This window comes from Benincasa hispida, unplaced genomic scaffold (assembly GCF_027475165.1).
Source record: "Benincasa hispida cultivar pf3 unplaced genomic scaffold, pf3_genome.v1.1 HicScf128, whole genome shotgun sequence".
NCBI lineage: Eukaryota > Viridiplantae > Streptophyta > Magnoliopsida > Cucurbitales > Cucurbitaceae > Benincasa > Benincasa hispida.
The window spans coordinates 45,785-52,830 of record NW_028325609.1 but is presented as its reverse complement, the minus strand read 5'-3'; the positions used below and the strand labels follow the sequence as shown (position 1 = coordinate 52,830).

Below are 7,046 nucleotides of genomic sequence, written 5' to 3'. Positions count from 1 at the left end.
AAATCATAAAAAGAATTGGTCCGTTCTTCAAGTGTCAATGACTTTTTTAAACAACTAACCACAATTCATTGTCTAAATAATACAGGCTATAATTTGTTTTAGATTACAAGTTGCTCAAGAAATGTGTATTTTTAAGGATGAATAAAGAATCGATCAAACTTAGAAATAAGTTATTGGTGGAGTATAGAGAATGTTGTGTTTGATTGAAGTTTATGAAGTTTGAATGTTATAATAATGTGTTCTAATTAATGTGATTGTAGGTAAACTGGTGTTTTGGAGATAGCGTTTGGAGTTGGAGATGCCATCACATTTTCTCCTATGTATTTGTCAAGGCATTTTTGTTTTCTAGACCATTTTGCAAACTTTTCTCTTTTTTATGTAACAATTGTTTATTTGTTTCGTTCTTTATATGAAAACGTTTGATTTGATTAATAATATTATGAATTTTAAGTTATTGAAATCTAAATTTTAAAAAATACAATACAAATAAAACCAAAATAAAATAGGACAGTGAACTATCTCCCGACGGATGGTTGGTCGTTGGGAATTTTCTTTCTACAATTTAGTCTCTAAAAACAACTCTTGACGGTTGTGAATATCGTCGGGAGATCTGGTAAACTCTCAACGATCGCTGATACGTTGTGAGTTTACCAAAACTCTCGACACTACAACAACTAAATTTTACTTATAAAACATCTAGAGCATTTCGATTATGGTGTGTATCTATGTGATGTAGAGCTTGTTTTTGTTTGATTTATGATGGATTTGTGCATGTTTCTTGTTTTAACTTGAAAGTTTTGTTTGTTTGATTTGATAATATTTTTTTTAAGATTTAAAATTTGACTAATTACTTAGGTAAAGCAGATTTATAAAAAGGGGTAAAACAGTAAAGTTTATACTCTTAAGCCTAGTGGCAATGATTTATAAAAGACTCAAACAAATCATAAAAAGAATTGGTCAATTCTTCAAGTGTCAATGACTATTTTAAACAACTAATAACAATTTATTGTCTAAATAATGCAGGTTATAATTTGTTTTGGATTACAAATTGGTTAGGAAATGTTTATTTTTAAAGATGAATAAAGAATTGGTCAAACTTAGAAATAAGTTATCGATGGAGTATAGAGAATGTTGTCTTTGATTGAAGTTTATAAAGTTTGAATGTTATAATAATGTGCTCTAACTAATGTGATTGTAGGGTAAATTGGTGTTTTAGAGATGGCGTTTGGAGTTGTTGGAGATGCGATCACATTTTCTTCTATGTATTTCTTAAGGCATATATGTTTTGTAGACCTACTTGCAAACTTTTCTCTCTTTTCTATAACAATTGTTTGTTTTTTTCGTTCTTTATATGAAAATGTTTGATTTGATTAATAATTTTCTAAATTTTAAGTTATTGAAATCTATTAAAAAAAAGTACAATACAAATAAAATCAAAATAAAATAGGACAGTGAACTATCTCCCGATGGATGATCGGTCGTCAGGAGTTTCCTTTCCACAATTGTGTCTCTGCAGAAACCAACTCTTGACGGTTGTGAATATCGTTGTGGGATTGGAGAAGAGGTGAAAGATTTGAGTTTGATATGACATATTTATTAAGGAAAGGGTTTTGGAATTTAAGAAAAGAAGAAAAGAATATATATGGGTTTTGGAATTTAAGAAAAGGAAAGAAAATAATATTATATATATAATTTATGTGTGTGTGTGGTGGAGAATTAAAAAGAAAAGAAATTTGGAATTTTCAAACCCCCATTTTCTCACTTTCTCTCTGGTTTAGGGGAACTTCGGCTGTCGCACCACCGACGTCCACATCCTTTCCTCTGTCAAGTTGCAACCACACCGCTCCGACCTTTATGTCGCCGGATATGCTCGCCGTTGGTCCTCCTCTCTTCCAGTTGTTGTCCTCTGTAGAACGTCGTCGTGAGGTTCGTGGTTTTGAGATAAGATCTAAATGATTTTCATGGTTTTGTTGAGGATCTTGAATACCCAATAAATAACGTGTTTAATTATCATTTCAATCGTGATTTTGGAGATTGAATTTGAAAGTTTGAAGGAGTTTAAAAGGTCGTTAGCGTGCTGTCAAACAGAGTTAAGATGATTTTGGCAAGATTTTGGTAAGATTTGGGGCTTTGTGACTTGTTCAGTTTGAATATAATTTATATGAATTAAGTTCTTAAGTTTTGTTATTGATTTTAGCATGATTAAAGGTTAAATTTTCTTTTGATTTATGTAATTGAATAATCATTAGACAATAAATTGAATATAGTAGATTATTATACTATAATTGAATAATCATTAGATCATAAATTGAATAAATTGAATATATTAGATTATTATAATGTAAAACTTTATCGATTACAAAAAAAAAAATGAATATACAGTAGATTATTATAAAAAAATTGAATATACAATAAATTATAATAAAAAAATTGAATATACAATAAAATGAATATATAATAAAAAAAAATTATTTATTATTCAATCCCTAACTATCTGGAGCCCGTCTTAGTAACGAAGGACACTTCCTTCAATTATGTCCTAATTGGTTACAAAATCCACATCGTTGTCGAGTAGCTGGTTCTGTCCAATTTATCTCATTGTGATAACGTGAACTTTTCGAGTGTCAGTTTATGTTTATCGTGTCGGGTGTCAGTTTCAAATTCAAAAGTTCAACAAAGCAATTGAGGATATCAAAGGAATAAATCGGAGCTGTCTAAGTTTTTTTGACAACATTAGTTTAAAGCAATGGACTTGCACATGATGGAGGATTCAGATATGGGTGGATGACGACAAATCTATCAGAGTGCATAAATGGAGTCCTCAAAGGAGCTCGAATGTTGCCTATAAATACTCTTGCTCAGATAACATTCTTCAAATGCGTGAACTATTTCGAGAAAAGAAGAGCAGAAATAAGGGATGCATTGGAGCGTCAAGATAAACCCAAGACCTGTTGATCCCGATGTTTTGTACGACCAGTCCATTCATCGATCATATGTTGTATGGTGAGATCGTACTACTGGAGAAATATCTTGCAGACGTCGAGAGGCAGGATTTATTCAGTTGGACTGGCATCTGATCACAGCCTTGGTCGAGAGATGGAGGCCCGAGACGCATACATTCCATATGTCTGTTGGAGAGTGCACTATCACTCTACAAGACATATAAATGTTGTTGGGGTTACCTGTTGACGGTGAGCCGGTCACCGGAGTGATGTACGATGACTGTTTAGAAGTTTGTCAACTGTACCTTGGTGCGACCCCACCTGCCGACAAGATTAAAGGATCGAGGTTAAGTTTAATATGGTTAGGAACACAATTCCGTGAGCTCATAGATGATGCAGACGAGGAAACCGTCATAAGATATGTGTGAGCATATATACTACAAATGATGGGTGGAAGTCTGTTTTCAGATAAATCAAGTCATTTTGTTCACTTGATGTTCCTGCCACTATTAGCTAACCTCCATGATGCGGGGCGGTATTCATGGGGTGGAGCTGCTTGGCATGGTTGTATAGACAACTATGTAAAGCAACAAGACCTGAGGTTCGAGAGATAGCTGGGCCTCTCATACTTTTGTAACTATGGGCTTGTAAGCGATTTCCAACAATGGCTCCACAACTACATCATGTTAATGACGCTTAGTTAGTTGGACGAACCTACGGTTCTCGGTATGTTGTTTTAATTCAATTTAATTTTTATATCACTAATCTAATTAATTTAAATTCTAAATTATCAATTTAAAATTTTAGATGGAGAGACAAATTTTGTGTGACTAGGACAGCCACACATGTAGTCAACCAGTATAAATACATGTTTGATCTGCTTCAACCTGAATAGTTACATTACACTAAACCTAATTGATTATTTTATTCACATTTTTATTGTATTTGTCTTTAATATTCTCTAATATAATATTTTGTGTTTCAGGTTATTTGGGAGCCGTACAAAATTATTGTGCATACTTTGCCTATTTTTGTACGAATGATCAAAACATATGGTGGACAATGAGTCCTCTCATATGTTTTCACATTGGTGAGTGGCATCTTCCTGACAGGGTGATGAGACAATTCAGTTTTCAGCAGGATATTCCATCGCTTTGTAATATTGAACCCGTACTGCATGATATTGACCTAAGGACTGGAGATTGGTCCGAAAAAGTTGCACATTTGGTAGTGTGATGGCACTATCGTGCAGGGTTTATTGCAGTGGGGGTTTCTCTTGAACAGTTTGACACAGATGTCACTCCAGAATATATTCATTGGTATAATAATATCACAAGGCGCTACGTCACTCGTCCGAGAGCAGCTGTGGGTCATTTGGTAAATGAATATTATCTAATTATTTTTAATTTAAATTTATTTTAAATATTGTCTAATTGTTTTATAATTCACAGAGATCGAACAACAGTAGACTCCGTGAGGTTGCGAATGATCCGAACCAGGTTCTTGCTATATGTAGTGACAACCAAAGCTATATGGAAGAAATTCATTATATGTACGATATACCTATTGTTCCTCCACCAGCTCCTAGACGTAGAGGACCTGTTCGGAAAGAGGATGAGTTTGATGAGGTTGCACATAATGTGGAAGAGTTGCCCCCTATGACGCAGACGCAGAGTCAAACTGATTATGTTAGTCCGATGATGATGATGCCAGCATTTGGTTCAGGACATTATGACTCAGAGGCTGGTCCTTCGTCTTCATACATGCATGGACATGGTCGGGGTCGTGGAGAGCATAATGAATATTTATATTATGAAGCGCCTACAAAGGTACCAGAGCAACATCAAGAAGAACCCGAGCAACCTCAAGTTCGAAGTCGACGACGACAACCAGCTCGAAATCAACGACGTTTGCCTTGTGGGACACATTGATTTTTGTAATTATTTTTATATAAATGAGATATTTAATTTACATTTTTTTATTTTTATGAGTTATTATTTTTTTAATTTATTCTTTTTAGAGTTTAAATAAAATAATAATAAAATAATAAATATTTTTAGAAATTTTTTATAAAATGGAAAATAAAAAAAAGAAAGGATTAGAAAGAAGAAGGTGGGATGTGTAATAATTAAAAAGGAAAATTTGTACGGTATTCTCGCTCTCTATCAAAATCTCGCTCACGCTCACACTCATGCTCACGCTCTCGCTCAAAATCTCGCACTCTCAAACTCTCGCTGTCTCTCATAATCTCACTCTCGAATTTGATTGAGAAGTTCAGTGGAAAAAAGAAGGAGATTCATTAGCTCGTTATTTAGTCAGACTTGCTGAGATGACAGAATCCGTTTGAAAACAACAATATTTTCCTAAAAAAAAAAAGGAAGGTCAAGGGTTCAAAATTCGAAATAATTTTGAACCCTCGACTTATTTAAAACAACAATATTTTTACAAATAGTTTGAAAACAACAATATTTTTCTAAATAGTTTCTAAAAGTACAATATCCTTTTAATTTTTTCCATCATGGATATGGTTTTTAAACATACATACACCCAAAAAATTGATATTTCAAAAATTTTATTTTCTCTTTAAAAAAAAAATGGTAATAAAGACAATTTTTTATGGAGCTTCTTTCTCGTTTCAGAATAAATAAACCAAATATATAACATGATTTGATACAAACATCTCTCCTTTAAAAACTACAAATATTTTTGCAAAAAATTCTTTGCAAATGTTCTAAATTAATAAACATCATTATTTAAAAGAAATACAAATTTTCCTATAACGAACAGTGGGGTTTTGAGAGGTTGATTATATTAATATTCTTGAAGTGATAGAATTTATTTTGGAAGACTAATTTAAATTTAGACAAATTTTTAATGAGTTTTCGACACTCATGATTAATGTTGTTGATTATTTATTCCAATAGTGATCAATAAAATATGAGACATCTAAAAATCAAAATCTTTTTTTTTTTTTTTTAACAAAGATCATTTTGTTTTATTTTTTCAATCAAAGAAATCAATACGAGAAAAATAAAATTTTGTTCTTTGAATGGATGTTGTGAGGTAATAATACCTTCACCATATACAAAAGACCTCGTAATCATTTATTTTTTATTGACAGATATTTTATATATTATGGATATTTAGTCATACACTTTCAAAATTAAGCACATTTACAGCTAATTCTCTATTATCTTTTTATAATTTAATGGGGCTTTACCACACTTAATTGCAATATTTGGAGGTAAAAAATCAGAAGAAATTTTTTTGTAAACGAGAAATGAATCAATAATTTAAACATTCAAGTGTTACATAATTCATTTTACGGAAGGATATAGTTGTAAAGGATTGATGATACTATTTTTCCCAAAAAAAAAAAAAAAAAAAAAAAAAAATTAATGAAACCAAACCATTCAGGACTTGAAATAAGTTTGTCCCACATCGGCCAGTTATGATAGTTTGAAGCAAGACGCTGATTATAAAACGGCGTTTCATTGACAAGAAAAATCATACCTTTCTCGGCCTTTTGGCTAAGATCAAGTGTAGTATCTGTTCTTATCAGTTTAATATCTGATACGTGGGCCATCGGTCCACATGATATTAAATTAATTTTTAAAGGGGGAGAGTCCATCATGGTAGCTTGCTGCCAGGGCCCTCGAGCGTCGTCCATGCGTTGCACTACAGCTTGGGCCTGGCGCACCCCTCCAAACTATCAGTTCAAAAAGTTTCTTTCTTTGGCTTTAATTGTGCTTAACAAACCTTTCATATTTTAATGAACTTCACCTGATAAATTGAACCAATAAATTTATTGTAACCTTAGGAAATTATTTTGATTCATGCTGTAACTGGGTTTTCTACTAATTTACTACTTGATTTTCTCGTTTCCACTTCGTTATTCACAAATTATCTATTTTTAATGAAGTTAGGGGAGAACCAGAGGGAACAACTGGAAAACGAAGTTTTGATTGAAGGTCCTCGGATTTTCTCTCTCGTTCTACTTTCAATGGATGTTAGTTTGTGATTTTCGAAGTTTTCTGTAATTTGCTCATTCTTGGTATTGTGATTCGTTGTGAACTTTCGTAGATGCATATTGATGTTCAGATA

At 32.4% G+C, this 7,046-nt stretch overlaps 1 non-coding gene across 1 annotated transcript; it reads left to right on the top strand.

Moving 5' to 3' along the window:
- Positions 1 to 6,451: 6,451 nt before the first annotated feature.
- Positions 6,452 to 6,647, top strand: LOC150031366 (U2 spliceosomal RNA). Its single transcript, XR_016525885.1, has one exon. It is a non-coding gene; the product is annotated as a U2 spliceosomal RNA (small nuclear RNA).
- Positions 6,648 to 7,046: the final 399 nt, after the last annotated feature.